The sequence below is a fragment of the Anas acuta genome, unplaced genomic scaffold (assembly GCF_963932015.1).
Source record: "Anas acuta unplaced genomic scaffold, bAnaAcu1.1 SCAFFOLD_137, whole genome shotgun sequence".
In the NCBI taxonomy this organism is placed as follows: Eukaryota; Metazoa; Chordata; class Aves; order Anseriformes; family Anatidae; genus Anas; species Anas acuta.
In genome coordinates, this window is record NW_027076073.1 from 107,095 (window position 1) to 132,549 (window position 25,455).

A 25,455-nucleotide genomic window follows, 5' to 3' on the forward strand; every position below is an offset into this window, starting at 1 on the left:
AGCAGTAACTGCTGGGCAACCTTTTATCTCCATCACTTGCAAGTTTCAGTACATACTGTTTCATTTATAGAGTGTGCATTGCACAAGGTGTATCTACTCTTTATCTTCATGTTTTGTTTACAAATTAATGAAATAACATTGTGTTTGTTTACTAAAACATTTAAAACCCATTTTGTTATTACCCGCACATTCCTTGCTAGGTGAATTCGCTAAGATAATCAATAATGCTATTGTCTTAACCTCTGCATTTTCCAAGTTCACTCTAAGAGAACTCTAAACTTCATCCCATGTGTAAACTTTGTGGCGACCTTTGATGACTTCAGATATTTCAGGAATTCTGCTGCTTTGAAAAAAAAAAAAAAAAAAGGCTTAATAAAGATATATTAAGCTGTAACTCCCTCACTTACTCTACTCTCTGAAAAGTCTCGTCTGGCAGAGTAAATGAAAATGGTAACTTACAGCCATCCATTAGAATACCTTTAAAAGAGTTAATGGATGCTTTAAAGGAACATTTTGAAAATAAACAGCATGGATTTCCATCATTCCATCCTTTCTATTCTCATGGAGCACAATCAAACGGGACAGGCTTTGTATATTTTTGGAACCCATTACCAAGACAGACTTAAGGTCATGCACCAGAAAGAACTCACCCACTGTGAAAAGCTCTAAATTAGAAGCCAAAAAGTGTGTGCACATCTTATGCAAAGAGCTTCAACTGAAATCTTATTAAGCAGTCACTGAAACAACCCCTTAACAGATAAGAGTGTAGAAACATAAAAATATGTTTTTTCCCTTTACATTTAAAATGGAAATAAAATTAAATTCAATTAGGCTGCTTTTCTGCCCGTGCTAAAAAGAGCTATTTGCATCAGGAAACAGCCCTACATACCTTGATAACAATCACATTTAAGATTTAATTGGACTTCCTTACTTCTGTCACCAGACCTTCCTGCAGCTCTGATGCTAAAAGAAACACTTATCTATTACATCTCTGCTCTGGCCTGCCATGCTTTTAAGAATGTATACCGCTGCTAGCTAAGACTAGGTTTTTTATTGTAAGAGCAAAAAGACAGAAGTTGAAAACTTTCAAAGCAGAGCATGCTGCAAGACAGGACAGAGGCTGTAATTCTCAATAGACTAAAAGCTGATTTTCAGTTAGGGTAAAGTAGAATATAGATAGTATCAGGTGTGAGTAAAAAATCAACCTCAAATCCAAACTTCCTCATTTCCCCAGCCAAGTAAAAGATTTAAAACGTTGCAAACTATGGGTTGATGACAAACTTTACCATGTCATACGTCTCTAGGAAGGCTCTTCACCTAAATCACAGATACATCAAGATACTTGTTTTTCTAGGTCTTCAGAGACCCAAAATAACAAAAAAAAAAAAACACATGGTAATATTTTTTAAAAAGAGAAGTTCAGAATGCTCACCACTTTATGTAAATTGTTAAATGAATTAGATTTATTGGTAACTGCACAGCCAAATTCAAAACCTGAGTGACTGCCAGATCTCTACAGCACTGATTTATTCCTTTTCTCTTATCTATAGATCTTTTCAAGATCTATACAAGATCCTGGAGTGAAAGGAAAAACAAGTAAGAATTGCTTGGTTCAAAGAATGTACATTATCATGTTGTTTGATGATCCTTGTACAGGTTCAAAAGAAAGTTTAGAGTGTTAAAAGCTATCAGTTTTTATTTCCTTTTGATTTTTAATTAAATCAAACAAATATCTGTTTGTAACCTGAGGGCAGAATTTCACATTTAAATTTTATGTTGTAGGAACAAAGGAAAATTTTTAAAGAGGAATCCTCTGCACATCAGAAGATTCTTAATCTATACAAAAACAGTAAAATTGACCTAAAACAAGATACTGTTGGAAATACTGTACTTAAATGATCGTACCTAGTACTACTAATTTATTTTAAATCACAGTCGATATTTTTAACTAGGAACACAAAATAAAATCATGCAAACAAAACCAGAGGAACCAGCATGATGTTTATTAGTTTCCAAAAATACACGGTATTGTTAAGAACTTTTTCCTCCACTGTATAAAAGGATGCTTGGTTATTAGGTAACTGTTTTAGCTGTATGTACTGTGAGTTTTCTCATGTTCGGTGGCAGCTATGATAAATTATCCCCAGAAACTAGCTGCATCCAAGCTTGACTTAATGTTGTGCATATTTTCTCGACGTTGTTTGGTATAAACGTTTGCCTCTCCTTTCTGTAGTCGTCGCCTCAGAGCAGACTTCTGCTGTTTTGTCAGCTGACGTTTTATCTTCCTTTTCACCAGTTCCTACAAATAAATAAACAATTCAGTATCAAAAGTTTTTGAACATCATTTAGTACTAACATTACCATAATGATACTGTATTCTCAGTACTAACATGAACATGTGGTAGTGAACCTGTCGAGAAAACCACCATGCGCTGAGCAGCTGGTGATCCACACCAGGGTTAACTCGAGTTTGCCCAGGCCTGCCCTGGCAATTGACCTAAATAAATAATTAAATAAATAATTAAATAAATAAATAATTTGACCTGCTGGTGCAAAATTACCCCACAATCTAGTAACATTTCTTTTGCATTTACCCCAATTTCTCTTGCCTTGTTTTTTGTTTATGATACTGTCAGCACATTAAGTAGTAAGTTGGTAGTTAAGTCAGGAACCAGAAAGAATTCTTTTGGCACTGTTTAAAAACTGCTGTGACTAATACAACTAAATTATGCAAATACAAGGTAGTAAATAAATCCAGGTACCCAATCCTGATTTCAGTAAGAATGCTGTAGTAATTACATAGTATTCACCTGAATAGTAGTTTCCTAAGCTTTACCACATGCAGGTTGACTATCAAAAATGTGAATAAAAAGAGTAGTATAAGATCTGTCTTTCTTTCCTCGGAAGCTTAGCAGAACTCAGTATTTAAACAAGAGCATTTTGGAAATTAAATCTGTGAATGCTCTTTAAAAATATTCCAGAAGAAATTCCTGAGGAAAGCTGGTAAGAACTAGTTTAAACTGGGCCACTGATGTTTTTCTTCTGTCAGTAAGACAATTGTCATCCTCTGCTTTTTATAGGCAGAGCTCTGAAAGAAGGCTTCTCTACTTCTCCCACTTCAGTGGACAGATGACTTCCTTCACAGTTCATACAAGGCTCGCTAGAAGAAACTTTGCAATACAAATACCAGATATTTTCACTATGCAAAAAATGTAAATTCACAAAATACTACTGCTCAACCACAGCATGCAAGTCTCACTAGTCTCTCCATCATCCTAAGCCTGACTGTAAGCAAAATGAATAAACAAATCTATCATTTATTATTTAAATTTTTGCATAGTTTGCATTATTTCCTATAATTAAATTGCAGCAGTCCCTACAAAGATTTGTACAAGCACAACAAGACATTTTATTTTGTCTGGAATAGCTTATTGTCTGTAACTCATAAGGCTTTCTTTTTGGCACAGTCACCCAGCTATGACTGCACCTACTGCTATTACTGCTATTGTTTATACATGCCCATATGAATTCCTTCTGTGTGTTTAATCTGGAAACCTGCTTATGTTTTAATGTGTTTCTTCATTGAGAAAGCTATATAAACAACAGAGAAGTGCTAGAAGCAGTAACAGGCATTGGCTCTAAGCAGCTCAGTGGGTCTTACTGCAGTGCCTTTTGTGTTTTTAGTTTTGCAATCACGTTCTGATGTTACAAATAGCTCATCATGCATATCCTTTCTTTAGTTCTAGTATTCAAAAGTTCAAATAAGATTTAACAATGGGCAGAAACATTTTACTTAGCGTAAGAGCATATAAATGGAAAGATTACACAAAGTAAATTGACACAGGATGTTTATGTGGCTGAATCTCTTGAAAGCTGCTTCTGCTTTTATCTTTCTTTTAGAACAGAATATTAGGTACTTAAATGCCATTTGAATATTTTAACAAGTTTGATGTGTCTGCCTACAGAAAAAACATGTGTTCGCTAAACAATCAGGAAGGTTTCTACAGTGAGTGACCACTGCTACCACCTACTGGTGTACAGAAATATAATTTCAAATAGGGATCTATAGGCGATTTAAAAAGAAATCCTACACATTTAGGTTAGCAAACTGAAAGGGAAAAAATATGTATCGCATGGATCAGAAGCCAGGCGATTCCTAGCATTTATCCTAGCATTTATCCTAGCTCTTCTTTACTTCATTTCATAATTCAATTCTTTTTCTCCTTAATAAGGCACAAGGCCATGTCCTACAGTAAGAACAGGGATGACTAACAAAAGTCTCTCTTTCCTTCACACGAAGTCCTGTAAAAGTCTTACACAACTTGCAAACATGCTGTTCCCTAACACATTTATTTATGCATAAAACTGGCCTTTCTTCCATTTAAAATTTAGACACACTCTTTAAAATGTGATAGAGGTAGCCATAATGGATAGTATACTGAGTAGGGATGAAGAAAGATGTAAAATTCTGCCACAAAGTATTGATTTATGTAATGCTGAAAGTCAAATTCATATTGCCAAAGACACCATGACTATAATGAATTCATATCTATGTTTCAGAAATGTGGTAAGAGATGTGTTAAAAAGACAGATGAAAAAAGGCCAAGTTAAATCTTTACTCACGCATGCAAATTTAAAATACAAAAACATTAATTATGGGCAACAGAATTGATTTCTAGCAACAGAAATGAAATTAAAGTTGCTAATGCCGGAGTAGAGCTTTTGTGAAAGAGCAAAGAACAACACATGAAGTACAGCACTGGATATAATTCACTTGTAAACATGTAGAAAGCATCAGACCTATTTTCTGTGAACATGGAACTACAAACCAAAGATGTACATAGTAGTAATCAATTAAAGACAGTTACTGCTAACTAGGTATTTGTAAAAATATCTTCAACAGCTACGTCCTAAGATGGTATCAGAGTAAACTAGACAGTAGCAGTAATAATTACCGGTGGAATGGTTGAACAGCTCCCAACACTGCTGGCTGACGTACTTTTAGTTCTTGTTCTGTGCTCCGCAATATGAACCATACTGTCTTCATTTCTAAAATATGTAAATTAATGTTTTATTCCATTCAGTGAGCATCATGTTTCAGTCATTTTTTTTGATATACAATCAAAAGTGCTAGCAGAACATTTGAGTACTACAGAAAGAACATTTACATTTGAAATATTAACACTAGTTCAAAAAACACATTTTATGACAGGAAGGATTATAGTGCAATAGCCACATACATACTACACAAAGTAGTGTAAGAAAAAGAAGCTTCAGAACACTAAAAAGATTAATTCAGATTCTGTACATTGCCTAGGCGTAGAATTTCATGAAAAAGGAAAAATTCAAAAAGAAAACAGGGTGTATGAACTTTATATATGCATTCAGGTACGTGGGGAGCTTGCAAACTAATAGTTTGAATTTTATATAAGAAGGGGTTAGCTTAAAGGTAAGAAGGAATTTCCAAGTGTGTCAGTAAAGGCATTAAAAGCCACATGGTATGACGTTCAGTAAAATATATTTGAATAATATATTCCAAAGAGCTTGTTCTTGCTAATTTCAGCCGAATGAGGGGCAGAGGCTGAGAAAGAGCACTCTAATTATAAACTCACTTGTCAAAGCTACTTAGCAGCAGCAGCGTTTTAATATAAAAAAAAAAAACTTTTACTCACATTATTACTACAAATAAAGAAAAAAGAAGAAAATTTCACCACACCACTAGACAGTAAATATAAGTATTTACCTGTAAGGTCTCAATTCCTTATTTAAAGTTGACAAGTCAACCAGATCAGGGCATTCATCGTTGTCCTTATCACTGCTGCCCTCTGTCTGATTTTCAGCAGCATTGTCAGGTATTCTTTTGTGCTCAGAAAAACCAAGTGCACAACTCTCTGTATCTTCACTGGACTTCGAAAGCACAGGCTGCCCTTCAACCTTTTCTAAGGCTGAACTCAACTCTGACATACTCAGTCCTTGTGAATTTTCACTACTTTCTGTGGCTTCAGCATCTTCACTGTGATAACAAGTCTTCAGAGGTTCTGCTTTCAGAAACCACTTCATATATGAAGTCTGCATTGTTTTCTTTATCTTGGCTGAGGAAGTTGGCGTTACTTTCAGCATCTTCTACAAATTCCCTCTCCTCTGTTGTATGATCATCCTCATCAGAGCACTCTGGGAAAAGCAGCTCATCATCTTCCTGCATTTCCTTTGTATAACCACTGGCAGCAATCTCTATGTCAAGAGAACTCTCTCTCCTGAAAGAAATAGAAGTGAGCTTTCTTTTAATATATCAAATCATTATGCTGTATTTTGGATTAAAAATACTATCAAGTTAGACTATAATTACCATGCTATTAACAAAAAGAGTATACTCCATTGGAACATAGGTAACATATTACAGTGCAGGGCTTTGGGTAGTTAGCAGAATGTAGCCTAACAGAACCAGACTTTCATACAAGATGATTCCATCTTCATAATCAGCACTTACTGAAAGCAAACAATTTGATTTTAACAAATATAATACTTAAATTATGCTTGTGCAAACAGAACGATGAAGGACATGTTGACACACACACAGACAATTCCCCTTTGAGAAAGGGCTCAGAGTGATATAAAACCCTTTTAACTGAATCAGCTTTGCTCTTAAAATATGTGAGAAAATTGTTTGCTTTTCAAAAGGGACAAACTACAGTAGAAAAATTTTGAAGATAATATTTGAAGAGGCGGTCACCACATGTACTAGCATTTTGAAAATTAAATTTAAAATTAAAAACTAAGTTAATACTTGATCCCCCAGGACTGTTAAATATGGTTTTAAGAGTCAGAGAAACTAATTCTGCGTCACCGTAACATTTACGGCATTTGGATGTATATGTAATGTATGGTGAAAACAGTAGAAAAAGAATTTGAAGCAGGCTTATGAAAACAAATCATGGTTGACTATTTGTTGTTATCAGCACTTAACTGGTTTATTTTGCATACATCATTTGTACGTACCATTCAGCATTTGGATGTGATGTTGATATCATCTGAGGGAAATCAATCATAGTGACATGATCATCATTATCCAGTATGAGATTAAATTCATTGAAATCCCCATGAATCAAACCATGATTGCCAAGTTTTACAATTAGATCCATTAATTCACTGTAGACAGCAGCAGGGTCTTCGATGTGGTGTACTTGGCATCTGTAAAGTTAAATAAAAAAGAAAATATCCTGAACCCTGAAGGAATTAATTTAAAAATATAGACAAGGCATATGAGTTACATCTGAGAGAATGACAGGGTCACAATTTGAGTCGTAAGGGATCTCCAGAGGTTACTAGTCCAATACTCTGCTCACAGCTATGTCAATTCTGAGATTAGATGAGACTAATCAGAGCTCTACCAATGCGGGCTTGAAAGTTTCCAGGGATGGAAACATACTGTGCGATCTCCACCACACTGCCCTCATGGGGAGAAAGCTTCTCCTATCTCCAGGTTAAATCCCTCATTTTAACTAAAGCCCTTTGTCTCTTGTACTCCTATCAAACACGATGGTTATGCTGCCTAATTTAAACAATGGATCAGCAAATTTTTATGTCTGGATTGTTTTAGGTAACTTAGGTCTTCTTGTATTCAAATGCCATTCAAATGTCTCACAAAAAAGTGTTTTCAAGACTAAGCTGGGGATAAGGCAAAGCCAAAAAAAAAAAAAAAAAGCTTAAAGCACTCCAGAATATACTCCAGCATAAACTCCAGAATAAAAGCAAAGTATATGTTTTGCCCCAAAAGTGCGCACAATAGACATCACCTTATTTTTACAAGCAGAATAAATAGGCAGCTGTCTTATTATACCAGGAGCTGTCAAGAAGCCGTCATTTACAGCTAATTTGTGATATATTTTGGCCTGAATGCAACACTGTAGTGTTATGAGAACATATCAGTTGCACATACAAACAAAACACAATGGAATTCAAGCAGCTCTGTAATAGGCTGCTGTTGAATATTTTCATATTAACAGCAAAATTAATTGGTGACATTTCTTATAGCCAGAGGTCTGTATCATAAAATATATCATTTGTTCTTTGAATTTGGAAGTCATCTAAACTGGTATCTTCTGAGATGCTGATCACCTGAAATAATTTCTCATCTAGTACAGCATCTCCTTCAGGAAATGCTTAGTTAAAATTGCAGAACTGGGATAGCATGGTAAGCCTCACCTGCAATGCCCACATGTAACTTTAAAGCTTTCTGTCTACAGGACAGATGTGGAACTATTTAACAAAGGCGGGGAAACGGGATAGAATAAAGTCTTAAAAGGCACTTCTTCAATTTAACTCTTCAACTGTATACTTTGGGATTAATTACACTGAACCTTTGTTACTGTACATTATATAGAGTATCAAATAGTGCGGTGTCAAGAGTTGGACTTGATGATCCTTAAGGGTCCCTTCCAACTCAGGATATTCTATGATTCTATGATTCTATGAAATAGCTATTTTGCATTCTGCTATGGAAACAAAACAAGCCATTCATTCACATACAAAATTCAACATTTTTTCATGTTTCTGGATGTTGAAAAACTGAAGAAAAGTAATCTTCCTTGAGCAAAAAACAGCGTTCAATGCACACAAATACATAAAATAAAAAATAAAACAAACAAAAAACAAACACCCCCCAAAAAAATCAACACAGAAGTTCTACAATGGCAACTGTACAAGTTGTAATCCTACCTGAATCTTTACCACAACATGGATCATGAACTGGAGCTCAGAACGTGGAGGATACACAACTCAATACTGAATATTTGATATACTGAATATATCAATATTGAATATCATTGAATAGATAACATATAGAACATAAAATTTCTGTGTAGAAAATGGTTGTAGCACTAACCTCTGTATCACATTGCTCCTCTGATGTATTCCGTACTTAAAAAAAAAAAAAAAAGTCTATTTCCACCAGTCTTTTTGGACAAAGAGAGTATGTTTTTAGTTTTCCTTCTCTCACCAATTTCTCCAAATATAATGAAGCAGAACCCTAGCCGTTCTGGGCCTGACTTTATTCATGCTTTATTCAGCATAATCAGAACTGACTCACACGATAAGGAAAAACGTCATCCCTGCTGTCTTACTGAACCTATCGTTGTTAGGGTTTCTGTAAAACAGACTTCAAGCTTCCAAACTTACAAAGGGTAGCCATCAAGGAGTTCCATAATAACTGCATGCCTGTTGTAGTCTACAGGTTTTGGAACAGGAAATCCTCTGTCATACAAAGCCTGGAAAGAGACAACATATTGAAAAAATAAAAGATAACCATTAAGAAAACATTACATACATGACAAACTACAAATATAAGATAAGCAGTTAAGCACCATTGCGGAAGCAGCATCCTACACATTATTCAACTGCTAACTGTAAAAGTCAAATCATGTGCTTAAGGAGGAAGAGCAATCTGAACTTTCACTACTAACTATGCTTCTGTATTTTCCAGAGTTTAGTTATCCTGCAGGTGGCAGGAAAACACAACGGGATAGAAAAACAGCAGAATCGTATCTGGTCTGTTAGCTTAAGAAACCACCAGCAGATAATTGGGAATAGGGTGTTAGAAAAAGGTTCAACAGTTCTTGTAAATACAGTTTGGCCTGGTCAGGTAATCCACACTCAGTCTCAGTAAGGCAGAAGTTACTTCTTAAATATTAATATCCAGTATTACACTACATTAAAGATTAACTAAAGGTAGGCCATAGTATTTTGTAGCTCTGTTAGCTTGCTCTAACCATATTTACCAAATCATTCACTTGATTCACAGAATGGCTCAGGTTGGAAGGAACCTTAAAGACCACCTGGTTCCACCCCTTCTGCCATGGGCATGGACACCTCCACTAGACCAGGCTGCTGAAAGCCCCATCCATCCTGGCCTTGAACACCTCCAGGGATGGGGCATCCACAGCTTCTCTGGGCAGCCTATGCCAGTGCCTCACCATCTTGAGCACAGAATTTCCTCCTAGTATCTAATCTCAATCTACCATTATTTTAATTTAAAACTGTTACTCCTTGTCCTATCACAACACTCCCTGAAAGAGTCCCTCCCCAGCTTACCAGTAGGCCCCCTTAAGTACTGCAGGCTGCTATTAGCATTCCCTTAAGCCTTCTCTTCTCCAAGCTAAATAACCCTGACTCTTAGCTTTTCTTCACAGGAGAGATGCTTCACCCCTCTGATCACCTTTGTGGTCCTCCTCTGGGCCCACTCTAACAGCTCCACATACTTCTTGTGCTGGGGGCCCCAAACCTGGATGCAGCACTCCAAGTGGGGCCTCACAAGGGCAGAGCAGAGGGAGACAATCACCTCTCTCCACCTGCTGGCCACTCCTCTGTTGATGCAGCTCAGGAGGCTGCTGGCCTTCAGGGATGCAAACAAATACTTCTGGCTTATGTCAAGCTTTTCATCCACCAGAACATCCAAGTCCTTCTCTGCAGGGCTGCTCTCAGTGTGCTCTCCCCCCAGTTTGAAACTCATCGCTTACAGACCTAACAAATACTCTGTAATTATGTTTGTGGAAGTGATCCAAATTGACAAGACTAAAATACTAGTAGATACTTCACGAATTTTCCCTAGCATATAGTCTTTCCTAAGACAAGGTTAAGTGAAATGGCGATAGTTTATTCACTGCCTTTATTAAGACTCAGATGACTGGACAGCTTCACCTGAAATTTTATGGAAATTGCTTCAGTTCCATACGACTTCCATAGCAAAGTTTGATTTTGTCACTTGAAAGTATACAAAATGCATCAGCACTGTCATTCTCTGAAATGTATACTTTAAGTCCACTAAAAAAAAACAAATAAAAAGCATACATCCTAACATATACTGCAAATATGAAGTGATGAGAAGATAATCTGAGAAGTACATTCCAGACTATTACATCGTTGTTAATATGGTGCAAACAACCACCTACCTTCATGTAGGCAAACTCTTTTATTGCTGCTAGCCGGGATAAATACAGCCATGACATTTTGTGCCTGTGCTTATGGTAGTCACGCTTATTTTTCAGGCTGCGAAAGGAAGTTCTTCCAAGCCTGTGCAATTTCATTGCAAACTGCTGCTCGTCTTCATTTGCAACAATATAAATATCTAGGAGAAAAAACAGCAGCACAGATCTGAGAAATAAATGGTATCTGACAGGTATATAATGCAACAGTGCAGTGAGAAATCGGTTACTTGACTTCATGTAACTGCTATTTCTGGAATAGCAAAGTCTACTACACTTCTTTTAACAGAAAAGACAACCAAATTTGTATATTATGTATTACAAATCTGAACAAGAAGAAGTCATTGGTGAAGAGATTATGCTGCTCCACTAGTAGAATATCATAGAATCATTACGGTTGGAAAAGACCTCCAAGATCATCTGGTTGAACAATCCATCTGATCTGAAACATATTTCAGACTAGGGGATAAGAAGTAACTTAATTGCACACTAGAAAAGACTTCTCTTGACTGGACAGAAAACTCAAGGTACCTCTTACTTTAAAACAGTGTTAGCAATTGGCTATGTTTCATTTTTACCATTTGTCCCCAATAATCCTCTTTTTTTTTTTTTTCGTCGTTTTTTAATGTCAAAAGACATGCTGTGCCAAATTACAATCAACATATGAGCATGAGAAACCAAGATAGCACTCCAATAGTTTGGACTGTATATTACTTTTTTTTTTTTTTTAGGTGGGATGAAACATTTGATGTTATTTTTTTTTGACAGAAGGCTTCAAAATTCTTTGCAAGTCACAAGACAACTGTCACCTGTTTGCAAAATACCTTTTAAGGAACCATCCAAGAATTGTACAAAATGGTCAAAGTGGAACAACACTTGTGAAAAAAATCAGATGTAGTCAAGACTCACACAGAACTTGAAGTGACCATAAATTTTGGTGTTTGACAGATTAACTGATATGACTATCCAAAGGTAAATTCACCAAGTTTCCAACAAATTAACAAAAATACAGACCCATTTCTTCTAAAAAAAAAAATTATATACTGAAAACACTTTTTTAAATTACCTGATTCTTTGCCAACACCCATCTGGTTTCCAACAGAACTGATGACTTGCCGGGAAGACAGAGTTCTCAAGGCAAGGTAATCATATCCTGCATTAGTTAACCGATAGCCCTGGACAGCTAGGAAAAAATAAATTACACAACATTTCATTCCATATTATGCATGTATTTCTTTTAAAAGAAGTTTCATTTTGGTCTCTCTTTTTTTTTTTTCCTGCTTATGGTACACAACACTCAAATAGTATTTTCACTGTTGGCTAGTATCAACCCAACTTGACAGTAAGTTTAAATTTGTGCAAGCCTTTTGAAAACTAACTGGATAAAAAGTAGACATTTTGTTAGCCCCTTGGTAACGCAGGCAGTGACAATGGTTCAAATTGCATAGGATTACTTTGAAAGATGATTACTTAGGAGACACGGCAAGGATTCAGGATTGTTTCAAAGACCTAAACCAAACCTTAATGGTCTGAAAAATGGAGACAAAAAGGAGATGAATTTCATGAAGACTCCCACATTGTGCTTGCAAAGCCAGATGCAAGTGCAAGACTAAAGGAAATCCAACGCTACTAACAGAATGGGACAGAATAAATACTACTTTAGTGATCGTTCCTGACTGGCTGAAGGTATAAGGTTTTTGCAGTCCGCTCCAGTTTGTCTGCTGTAAGACTGTAACACATTTGGGCTGATCCCTATGTGAACTTAAATACTACCTTAGCTAACAATTATTTATTTTATCCACGAATTTGGACGAACGAATCCATGAATTTCAGAAATCACCAACACCATTTGTTGCTGAAGGAGTTCACATTCCCCAGCTAGCCCCAAGGCGAGACGGGGCTCACAAACGCCCCGGATACCCGAATGACCAAGCTACCGCACTTCTGTGGCGCTGAAGAACCGGGAGGGCCGGGAGGAGGCTCCCAGCGCAGGCCCCACACTCACTTTTGGTCCGCTCGTAGGCCAGGAGCTTGTGCTTGGCCAGCTCCCGCAGCACCTTGTTGCAGCCGCCGTGCTTCAGGCTGGCGATGGGCGCCACCAGGCTGCCAGGCACGATCTCGTGGTTCTTCATGCCCATCTCCACCTGCCGGGGAGCGAGAGGGAACGGTCGGCGGCATCAGCGGGGAGGGGACGGGAGGGGACGGGAGGGGAGGGGGGGGAGCTGCGCCTTCCCTTCCCTTCCCTTCCCTTCCCTTCCCTTCCCTTCCCTTCCCTTCCCTTCCCTTTTCCCTTCCCCTGTCCCCGTCCCGTCCCGTCCCGTCTCACCGCGGTGAGCACCCTGAAGTGCTGCCCGCTGAGGTACCGCAGCACGGCCACGTTCAGCTTCCCCATGGCGGCCGCGCCCGCACCCCCCTCACAGGGCTGGCCGGCCTCACGCGGACGCACCGCGCATGCGCACGCCCCCCTCTCCCCTACCTCGCCCTACCGGCGGAGCCTGTTTTGGGTCCTGGCAGCTACATAGAGACGCGTGTCCTCCGATGTATCTTCGCATACCGAGCCGGTAGCAAAGTCACTTACAACTCAAAATAGAGACAAAACAAGCCTCTACGAATCGAGACAGAATAAGCCTTAAGGTGATGGCTTAACCCCTCGCTCTACTCTAAAAGAGTTAATGGGGTTGCATGTGTATCTGCCCAGACCGATCCAGTGGGAACACCACCCACGGCACCAGACACCCAGAGCGCTGCCCCCGGCTGCAACTGCGCATGCGCGGCCACCGCCCACGGCCATGAGGGTGTGTGTGTGGGGGGAGGGGTGGAGGCTCCCAGTGCGCATGCGCCTGGCAGGCCCGCTCGGTGCGCACGCAGAGGGCAGTGGGGCGGGGCGGGGCGGTTCCAGACCCAGGGGTTACGGGTTCGAGTCCCGGGGCGGACACGTTTCTTCGCCGTGACACCCCGTTATTGCCATAACTAATACCGGGGCCCAAAGAGGCAGAAATACAGCTGCAGCCATCCCATCCGTGTGTGGTTAGGTAGCAATACCTGGGAACAAATCATGTCTAACCTGCGGTGTGATGTTGCTCACGGAGGCTGGTTTTCCATTATATGTTATCACGGTTACCTCTGTCTGCACCGGTTAACACGAAAACGCCCAGCAATGTTTCTCAGGCGCTCAAATTTTGCTCGAATTTTGCAAATTTTAGCTGACAGAGCTGCAGCTCGCGAACCGCTGCCTCTGGGGGGTGGCAGTGTTTTAGAAAACAGGAGATGAAACTGAAGTGTTTTTTGGTGGTGGTTCCTTCCCCCTCCGTCCTGCAAGATGGCATGGCAGAGAAATTATTTTCTGGTTTCTCATGTAGGTCCTCGTGTAGTCCTTCTTATAGGCTGCCTATATGGACTAGTCTATAAAGTATTTCTGCTAGAAACATGAGGAATATGTGACTGCAACGTGAGTATCCAAATGAGGTAACTCCATGCAAAAAAAGGGGATGTTAACTCCCTGTATAATCAGCTAATTAAGAGGCTGTCTGTTTCAATATATGCATAATATAGTGGACAGTAAGGCTATCCAGAATTTAATTCTTGGCTCTTAAGGCATCTGGAAAGTTGAATTTGTGAAATCAGATCTTAAATTTCAGCATGAACAGACGAACAGTTCAAACAAACAAACAAGCAAAAAACAAAATGTGATCTTAAAGTCAGAAGTTTAACCATGAAACTTCTCTAGAAGTCTGTACTGATGTAACTGTTAATAAGCACTGTAAAAAATACTGTTATTTTTGACTGGTCAGTATACTTCTAAGGACCTGGCTGACATCATGAAGAATACACATAAGTACATTCAATTTTTTGTATTTTTAAGCATTATAGGTTTCACCCATTTTATATGCATGCATGTATATGTGTATGTACATGAATGATCATTGTGGTGTCAGAAAAAACTCAGTGTTTATAAAGTTTTTCTAATGAATAGCAGAATCCATGCCAAGTGTACAAATGCTGCACATTCTCTTCTGCAAGGAGTTTTATAAATCCCCAAAAGCTGTAGGTTAGTGTAAGGTTTGAACAGTGCAGTTCATATAGTGGGCTCTTTCATAGTAGTTTTAGGAAACTACTGTTCTCAAGATAGATATGAGTGCTTAGCAGTTTTATTGCTTCTGGTGTTCTGTTTCAAATGAAAATTTGTAATAAACCTAAAGGGAATAGATTGTGGGAGCGTTAAAGTTTATAGTTTAGGTAATTGCTAAGGTGTCTGAATTAGTAAAAAAAAAAAAAAAAAAAAAAAAAAAGTAATTGCTGTATGTATAAAGAGCCCACAGTGGTGGCTCTATGTTACCTACATGTTTATATCTGGAATTTTAGATCAGCGTTTGGCACTTGTCAAGGAAGTGTTTAGTCACTTCATAAGCCTTAGTTGGTGGTCAGACAGCTCCGTTTGCATTGGAGTTGAGGCTTGTCTGATACGTGTGAGGTCTAGCTGGGGTCTATTCCCCCATCGTAGCTGAAAACAGCCTCCAAAAGGCTGTAAAGCAGGGTAGTGGATATTTTTAGAGTGGATAACATGGGAACCTTTCAGCTTTAATTCAGTGATACAGAATATTTAACACTTAAGTCTTTCCTAAAATACTTACTAATTCAGCTTTTCAGATTCTTTTATTTGTTAAAAACTATAGGGCTTGCAAAGCACACCATTATTTTAATGCTCATGTTGAGCAGTATGTAAAGCTTAGTGCTCGTGCAGTACATTAGTGAGGTTTCTTTCCACACATGCAGGCTTCTCAGCTCTGCCTCATCGTGGTGGTACTGCTCTCAGTAGTAGGGATAAACATAAAGTCTGAAAGGTTGGCTCGTTTTCTAAGCTAGTTAAGTTTCTTATGTTTGGTGAGAGACTTCCAACAAGTTCTATACACAGTAGTGTATTTTTTAGACATTAAACATTTAACATTAAAGGCAGGTAACAGCCCCTTCCTGCAGACTGAGTGGTGCTAACTTAAGGTGTGTGGCAGTCAGAGGTGGGTACAAGTTGATGCCATGTGGTAAAATTGTATACATGTATATGCCATTGGCAGTTCTTCTGACTGGTTACTAAGGTTCTGTAAGCCAAATTCTATAATCATCAATCATCTGTTGTTTGCATATGTCTTAAGGAGGGCAGTCATTTTTCTTTGTCATTGTGATAACTGCTTAGTTTTCAAAAAAGGAAGGAAAGACAGAGAGCTTTATTATTATTATTATTATTATTATTATTTGAATTTGAATTGCTGTCCAGCCAGAGACATGGGTGCAGAGGGAGTTTGTCTGTCAGATGCCATTTAGAGAGCTCTGGTACATAAATTAGAGTGGAGAGATCAGAATGAGCCTCGATACTACTTCATTTATTTGATCACAGTGTGGGGAGAATTGAGACTTTGAAGCCAGTTTCTATGTGTTCAGATGGAGAATAAAACCATGAGAAGAAAAAGAGTAGAGCTCTCTCCTGGGCATAGAAAACTGGCAGGCTGTGACAAAGCGAGAGCTCTCAAAACCTTCCTATCAAACCTCAAACTTGGACCTGTCATTTTCTGGATGGCCAGTTTCCTGCCAGCCCACCTATTAGGTCATTAGAGATTGGAGGTATGTCCCTTCTAGGCCCTGGGTAGACTACCAGAGGGGCAGTGTCTAGCATCAAATGAACCTAGCTGCTCATTTTTGAAGCAGTAAGGACCTAGTGTCAGAAACTGGTTTTGTTATTTGAGCCAGGTTCTACTGACTGCATATGATTGACTCCAAGCCTGGACAGATATTCTCTCCACTTGAATACGTCTTTTACCAGAGCATAACAATCAATTAACAATCAATTAACAATCGCCCTCATCGCAGTCTACAACTTCCTAGTAAGGGGGTGTCGAGAGGCAGGAGACCTTTTCTCCATTAACACCAGCGACAGGACCCACGGGAACGGGGTTAAGCTGAGGCAGGGGAAGTTTAGGCTTGACATCAGGAGGGGGTTCTTCACAGAGAGGGTGGTTGCACACTGGAACAGGCTCCCCAGGGAAGTGGTCACTGCACCGAGCCTGATTGAATTTAAGAAGAGATTGGACTGTGCACTTAGTCACGTGGTCTGAACTTTTGGGTAGACCTGTGCGGTGTCAAGAGTTGGACTTGATGATCCTTAAGGGTCCCTTCCAACTCAGGATATTCTATGATTCTATGATTCTATGAATTTACGCTGACATACTTCTCAATTTTTATGTTTTTCCACCTGTAGATTGCATCTCACTGTAGGTTGCATTTTAGTCTCCTAATTTATTCCCTGATTTTTATTTTTATTTTTGTACCACCTCATTAGTGAATGTAGAAGAAAATGCATAGTAGCTGGGCTGCATCCGGAAGTGCAAACCAAAGTGCTATAGATAGCATGAATGTAGGAAAAACACACTTTATTGTCTTAATGAAGAAAAATAAGCTTTAAACTGACTTTAAATATGTCATAAGACTTCATGGTATTAGAAAACATGCTAAAACAGGCTGAAAAAACTATTATGAATCTCTCGTTTTCAATACATTCTTAGACCAAATCCTTTGAGATTCAGAGCTATTGTCCTCACTTTAATGTGACCTTCTTTAATGCAACCTTATAATACCTTGAATATACATCTCTATGAGCCTGTGATAATATTAAACAATCATTAAGTCAATTGTTTTATAACTATTACATTATGGATTCTTTGTGTTTGTGGTACACTGAAAATTTGTTCATTGATCTTTTGCTTAATTCTACAGATACTTTTCTTACTACAGCCTGCATACAGAATGTTCTCTAAATGAGCACAGAATGTGCTTCAGGTAATTTAAAGGCTTCCTGGCTATCTTAAAAATTATATTGATTTTCACCTTGAATATTCACCTGTCCTTTATTTTTAGAGATATACAGGGAATGTGGGAGGGGAAGTGCGCCTTTTCCCCTTTTTTTTTTTGTCACTCAGCACAAGGACAGTTATTGCCCAGCAATAACAGTATGTTCCATTTAGAGTCCAAAGCACTAATATCATTACTTTTTCTCTAGCTTTGATGTAAAAAAGATCCTGATTGTGGTTACAGAATCATAATCCTTCAGTATTTATTTTGAGGAGCTGTGAAGCCAACTTGTAACTGCCTTTGTATTCTACAGCTTTTTGTTTACAGCCTTTCTTCCTCTCTTTTTTCAATCTTATTTTTAGAAAAAATATAATAATGTTGCTGATAAGAGAAATGTAGCAGTCTTTCAGGCAAGTAAGAATAACCAGTATTAAACAAAAGGTAGAAAATCAGAAAACTATTGGCTAAAAGCTGCTATCTTGAAATGAGACTTGTTTGTTTTCAATAAGTAATTTTCTTATTTCTCTTCAAGAATGAAAGATTCTCAGTGAAAGCTAGTAGTTAAAATTAATATCCACTTGATGTGAAAATGGAACAAACATCAGAAGGACCAAGCATTTTGCTTGGCTAAAGAAACTGCAGTTCTCAAGGTAGGATAATAATTCTAAGTGAAAAATTTTCATTTTTAAATACTTTTAATATTTCACTTTTAGAATTTGCATTTGCTTTCAAAAAGCAAATGTGGTTGGATTAGAAGGGTGTAAACTTGTACGTTCTAGTTTATTTTTGAAAGTGTTAACTTATGATTTTTTTATTTTTATTTTTTAACAGAGGAGGAATTTATCTACGTTGGGAATTTGTTAATAGATAATTGATGTATACAATGGATATGCATATACCATTTGGATTTTTTTTCTACTGTAGCTTCACGCAATTTTTGGCATTGTAATCTTTCAAGATGTCAATGCTTCTTTATACATTTCATGCGCTTATATGTAAAGTATGTTTAAATAAGCCACTGTTTTCAGTAGATCCTGCTTTTTCAGTGAAACTCTCGTTTTGAATATTGTGGTTGTCAGAATTCTGAAGCAGCAATGCAATAAAAGAAGTTGTATAAGATCTTTTATATACAGAAACCTAGATGTACACTTTGCATATATGTACAAGTGCTTTTCTCTGGTTACAGTGTTTGCAGTCTAGTGCTAGTAATCTTTACTATGAAAGGACTTTCTATTTTTAATCCTTTAGATAATTTTTCTTTATAAAGAAATATAATTAAAAGTGACTTTATTGCAAACAGTTTTGAAGTGCTGAAATTACACATGCTGCCTATTTTTCAAAGCCTGTTACTGCTAATGAGTTTTTTATCATTATTCTGCAAAGAATGGTGATGTTATGAATTGGTATGTTATATTGTCAACAAGCATTGTTTTTGAAGAAAAGGTTTGAAGATATTCAAAACTATCACTGTTGCAACAAATCTATTGCTTTCTTTTAAGTAGTTGCGCCATCCATTACAGTCCTTTGAATTCTGACAGTAATTCAGGCAAACAGGAGGAACCAAAGACCAGATGATGCTTGTGTAGCAGGCATTTTTCTGTTCATTGCCAAGTGCACAGTTCACTGTTCGGTCACCTGTGTCGGCTGGTTTAGTGCCTTTAATGCAGTTCTCTGCATGCTCCCTATTCTATAAAGCTTACTTGGGGACTTCAGACATTGCCTGTCTTATTATTCCGTAAGGAAGGGTAAGGCCTTTACTGTCCAGCTGGAAGGATCACTAATTAGAGCCCTTGCTTTGGCACAGAGTGTGTCAAGCCTGCAAGCCTTCCTGCTGGGATCAATGGCATTCATGTTTGCTTTCATGAATGCACAATGGACAGGGATCTTGGCAAAGAACTGCCTATTTAGCTTGTGCTGAGAAGCTGAGTCTTCACAACATTTTAAAGTAATTGTAGAGGTAGAAAGGGAGCTATAAGAATACACCCTTATTATTCTGCTCAAAAAAAAAAAAAAAAAAAAAAAGAAGAAAAGTATTCTCTCTAACAAGAATCCAATCCGCAGTCAAAACCCAGCATATATTTTTGCCCACGTAATGCTCGTAAAGAAATTTAGAGTCATTACTCCTCTATGCTTGCAACTTTCTGAGAATTTAGGATACATTTATATTTTAACCATCTATAAAAATTTAAAACTTACCTTGCAGTAAATGCAAACTCTGTAAGCAATATGATTAATTCATACTATGTGTGAGGTGTTGCCATTAATAAATAATGGTTATTGGCAGGGCAAATGCTTCATTTAATTCTTTCTTTTTTTCCTCTTTCCCTTTAGAGACAGGTATGTTTCTGCAAAGGGGGTAAGATTTTTAAAATGAGCTTGTTTTGGCATGTATTTTTCATGGAAATACAGACCTGGGTCTGTATTCTGGAGTGTCTCTTCAGGGGTCACCCAAATACACCATGAATATTATTTACCAGTAAAACAGCTTGACCGTGGCAACTGCCAGGTGCCCACCTAGCCTCCTCCAGCCTCCCACACCCTGTCCTTGACAGGGCAGGGTGGAAAAGCTCCTAACCTGTGATAAGAACATGTAAATCACCAGTTACCATCATGGCCAAAAAACCCTTGACTAGGGGAAATTTATTATAGTTTATTGTCAAGTAAAAATAGAGAAGCGTGGTGAGAAACAAACCAAAACCGCTGCCCCTCACCTGCTCCTTCTTCCCAGCCTCAACTTCACTCCCAACTCTTCCACCTCAGCACCCTGAGCCCTGAATGGTGTGAGAGGCTGGCAGTGGAGGTTGTGGTCTCTTCGTAACAGGTAGCCTCTGTCACTCCTTCCTCCTAACAAGTTCCCCTTTCTCCCTGGCTGCCATTCTTCAAGAACGCTCCAGTGGGGTGCAGTCCTCCAGCAGCAGACTGCTCAGGCATGGGCCCAACTTGGGCCACAGTTCTGCCAAAAAAACACCTGTGTGGGCTCTCCATGGGCAGCAGCATTTTTCAGAGCACAACCAACGTGGTCTGCAGGAGGACTGCTTCACTGTGGTCTTCTCCACAGTCTGGAGGGCAATCTCTGCCAAAACCTTGCCTCATAAACCCAACACAGTGTGGTAGATACTGGATGCCTTCACTTTATGTTCTTTTATCATTAGAAATAATGGATTTTTTAAAATAAACTTTAGAATAAAAATTTGAGCATGATGTTAATATAATAAAGTATGCTAGCCCCAGTAAATGAAATGTTATCTAATTGTATTTATTTGATTTCACAGTGGAGAAGATTTTAAAAATGACTAATCTAAAGATTAAGAAGAACAAAAGGCAGGCTGCAGCAGGGAAAAGGTAAAGTTGCTTTTGTACTTTGCAAGATGTGGTAAAGTATCAGCCTTTTAAGGCCAATAATAATTCAATTCTCTGATTAAAAAATGAAAGAGGTGAGAGGAAATATGTGAATGAAAGGATTATGGATAATGTTGAGTTCTGCTGTGCTTCTGTTTTTAAAAGGCAACCAAAGTGCAATATCTTGTTACATTTCATGTGTGCTGGAAATGAAACAATACATTCTGGGATAGCTCAAGTTTCATATGAGAGAGAGATTTTTAATTTTAATTTTTATTATTATTATATATTTTTTGAGATAAAGGGGCTACATGAAACATTGTCAGGTTGTCAGGACTTGCATTTTAAAACAGAAGTGCATCAAGATTCTGTTCTGGGTCTTCTATGTTTTCTCTGAACTGTGAAGCGATAGACTAAGCAGTTCTCTTAATGCAGTAAAATTTAGTTTTGCATTGCATTTTGCGGATGCAAATGTAGTACTTTAGCACTGGCAGGTAATTGGTGAAAGAGACAGCTGCTGTCTTTCTCCTAACTTTGCTCTCCAATTTAAAATGCACTAGGTGAGTGGGTGAGTCTTTTTTTTTAAATAATTACTAACTTTTGACTCTGTTTTTAAAACCTTAAATATTCTCTCCTGTCTTTGGTAAGATTGTGGTTTTATTGTTGATATTGCTGATCATAGGACACCTGTGCTATTGCTACTATATGTTTTTGCTCCACTGTGATGAAATTCTTGTTTGTACACGAAAGTAGCTTGTGAAGAGTTCCTCTTTCACTTGTGTGTGTGTTAGCTCGCTGTCAGATTTAACCCCCCCACCTTCCAAACCAGTAATTTGCCTTTCATGCCAAATGCTATGCGAAGTTACAGTGTTTGAGTGGTGATCACTCATGTGGGTAACATTGCCTGATTTTTCCTAATATGAGAAAATATCTGGATGCTATAATGCACTGATTTTTAAAAGAGATACCAGAGAAGAGACCTTGTGCTCTGTATCTCTGTTGTGCTCTCATGCCATTATTGGGTGTGCACCCCTTCCCCCGTGTGCCCTCTGTTACGCCCTCTCTTCATTTTACCTCTGGCTCACTTGCTGTCTCTCATTGTCTTGGCTCTTGCCCTTTCACTTGCTGTTCGTCAGTCTTCTGTATGCTCCTTTGTGTTCAGTCATGGGCACGTGCTCTCTTGCTCTGTCTTTCTCACACGTGCTTCTTCATGCTTAGTCTTGTGTGCTTGCCCAAGTCTTTTTCTTACACAGTCACATTGTCCCTCTTCATCTCTCATACCGTCTTGTGCTCTGGCTCACTCTACTTTATTGCTTCTTCCAAATTTCTCATTCACTTATACACTACGTACATCAGGTACAGAGGCATACACTACATCAGTTGTTTATTCTAAATAGTGGATATGTTGAACCCTTCTTTGTAACATGTTGCATGTTTTATGGCTAATCTGATGATCCATCAGTGAATGACAAACTGCTCCATTAATTGGATCATTAATATTAATCCAATATTAATGCTTGGTTTTGTTTACTTCCACTACTTTATTAATATTATTCTCATTTTGTTTCAGAAACTCCAAGTGGAAAATAAAAAAACAAGTATTAGAGAATTTAAGGTCTTTGGGATTTGCTAAATTCAGTTAAGAACTGATTTCATTATTAATTCCAATGTCCAATAAAAATTGAATCTCACTGGGCAGGGTTTAAAATTCTGGCAAGGGTATTATCCATACAACAGCCTAGTCTGTCAGTGGCCAAGCATGTTGCAGTGGAAAAACTGAAGTCATAGCTTCAGGTAGTACTGTAGTCCAGCAGAAGGAATTTAAAAAAAAATAAAAATTAGGACTGTAGGCCTACTGCTAGCTAATGTTTATCTACCCTAGCCTTGGTTAAATGATGCAAACACTAAGCAAATGTTTTCAGTAATATGGTCTATCAGAATTCATTGGAACTTAGAACTGAAACGTAATTAAAGTCAAATATAAATTATTGAGAGCAAATAGTTTCAGGTTAAGGAGTTGAACAAAGATAAGTTAGTAACTACTTTCCTCCATGAGAAGGGATGATGTATGAAGAAATTACATATTTCCATTAACTTTTTGTGTGTTGCCTGCAGTCTGCTTTGGAGAACATACCAGTTCCTCAACCTGAACTTATATATCAAATTCCAGGTGTCAAACCAACAAGTAGATGTGTCAAAATGTTTGATTCCTGGGTTCTCAGTTAGAGGTTCTGAACCCTCTACAAATTAAAATGGGCAGAAATAAATGGGTCATCTTGAAGTTGGGGACTAATAATGATGGAGAAGAAAAAGAAATTTAAGTAAGCAGAAAATGTGACAAAAAGAAGTGGCTATCTCTGAGAGAAAAACAAAACAAAACAAACAAAAAAAAAACAGGAATCTGTAGGTGCTGCTAAAAGACTTCATGTAGACCTTCACTCAGCTTGATGCAGAAAGTGGGCTTGTCCTACACATGTATGGAAGACTGGTGACACTGACTGTGTAGCTTTGTGTCAAGGAAGCTGCAGCATAGTCCTGACTGTACGTGATCGTCTCTAGCACAGAACACAATTATCAGATTCAGTTCAAAGAGAAATTCCAGACTTTGGTCAAACATACATTGAAGGTCAGCTTATGATTTTTTAATTATGTATTTTGTTTCCTAGAGATCATTATCATTATAGATGAAATGGCAAAAATTTTTATCAGTTTACTGAAAGCACAAGTAATACAGTTGTAGAGGCTAGTAATAACGTGAAAGAATGCAAAATTATTACACAAGTTTATATTTCAAAGAATCATTCCTGATTCTGTTTCTTATACAGGAATATCAAAGAATGGCATTCATTCAATTGAAATGAGAGTGCACTATAGCAGTTTCCAAATATTAAGATTGCTGGAGGGAACTCCTGTAACAATAAGTATATATCTTCCAACATACTTAGGTATGCACAGCAGAAACCGATGCCATTTACAACAAAGTGTATTGGTTCTTTTCTTTGTAATCGTCTGTCACTTCTTGTCTGGTAGTAACATGCATTATTCATTGATAATAATTTATATTTGTTATAGTTTTTGAATTTTATAGAGGTTTTCCTCATTATTGAAACATTATGTACACAGATTTTGTTAAACTTGGAACTTAGAAAATGGAAAGAAGTGGTTTCAAGTAGAGTATTTGGAAGATCATAAGAATGTGGATGAAGAACTTCATGCTTCTTGTCATCTTAAATGAATTTTATTATTTAAGTTCCTCTTTGGCTGTATATAATTGCTTTATAAATATTAAAGTGTCTAATAATCACTAATATTGAAACTGTGAAGGTTTACGGATATCTTCAAGGCAAAAATGGCAGGGAGAGTAACATTTTTAGCTAGACCAATACAGTTAAAAAAAACAGGCAAGCTTTTGGATATGAAGCCATTTTCTGGCACCTACGCAAAAAGACACTTAAATAAGGCATGAAATAAATTCTCTTATGTTCCTGCAAGATTGAGAACTGTTGCAAAACTTTCATAACGAGTTATAATGTAGTTCAGAAACATCTGTCAGTGCTGTTGGTCTAAATTTCTTGATACTTTTAACATCCATTAATAACTTTTTTTCCATTTAATAACTTTTTTTTTCTCTCTAGATTTATAGTTTAAAGAAAAAAAATAGCCTATCACACAGAAATATTTTCCCATTAAAACTTTATTAACAATATATCTTCTTATTAACAGTCTCTTATTTAAAGAAAAGCAAACAGACACTATATATATATATATATATGTTTATATATATCACAGAATCACAGAATCTCTAGGTTGGAAGAGACCTCTAGATCATCGAGTCCAACCTCTAACCTAACAGTCCCCACTAAACCATATCCCTAAGCTCTACATCTAAACGTCTTTTAAAGACTTCCAGGGATGGTGACTCCACCACCTCCCTGGGCAGCCCATTCCAGTGCCTAACAACCCTTTCAGTAAAGAAATTCTTCCTAACATCTAACCTGGTGCAACTTTAGCCCATTCCCCCTCGTCCTGTCACCAGGCACATGGGAGAACAGGCCAACCCCCACCTCACTACAGCCTCCTTTAAGGTATCTGTAGAGTGCGATAAGGTCGCCCCTGAGCCTCCTCTTCTCCAGGCTGAACAAGCCCAGCTCCCTCAGCCGCTCCTCGTAGGACTTGTTCTCCAGGCCCCTCACCAGCTTCGTCGCCCTTCTTTGGACTCGCTCAAGCACCTCGATGTCCTTCTTGTAGCGAGGGGCCCAAAACTGAACACAGTACTCGAGGTGCGGCCTCACCAGAGCCGAGT

The 25,455-nt window shown here is 38.0% G+C and overlaps 1 long non-coding RNA gene and 1 pseudogene across 6 annotated transcripts in view; one reads left to right on the plus strand and one right to left on the minus strand.

Moving 5' to 3' along the window:
• Window positions 1-1,981: 1,981 nt before the first annotated feature.
• Window positions 1,982-13,444, minus strand: LOC137848907 (serine/threonine-protein kinase RIO2-like; annotated as a pseudogene).
• A 9-nt stretch (window positions 13,445-13,453) lies between these two features.
• The window catches only part of LOC137848905 (uncharacterized), a 28,993-nt gene continuing 16,991 nt past the window's right edge, over window positions 13,454-25,455 (plus strand). For 2 of the 6 annotated variants that reach the window (XR_011091575.1, XR_011091580.1), the window contains exons 1-5: window positions 13,888-14,008; window positions 14,336-14,424; window positions 17,739-17,801; window positions 18,346-18,463; window positions 21,086-21,155. This is a non-coding gene — a long non-coding RNA (uncharacterized lncRNA). Of the gene's footprint in view, window positions 13,772-13,887; window positions 14,009-14,335; window positions 14,425-17,738; window positions 17,802-18,345; window positions 18,464-20,845; window positions 21,713-25,455 lie in introns of those variants that run through there. The other 4 variants (XR_011091578.1, XR_011091576.1, XR_011091579.1 and 1 more) reach the window with 4 other exon arrangements.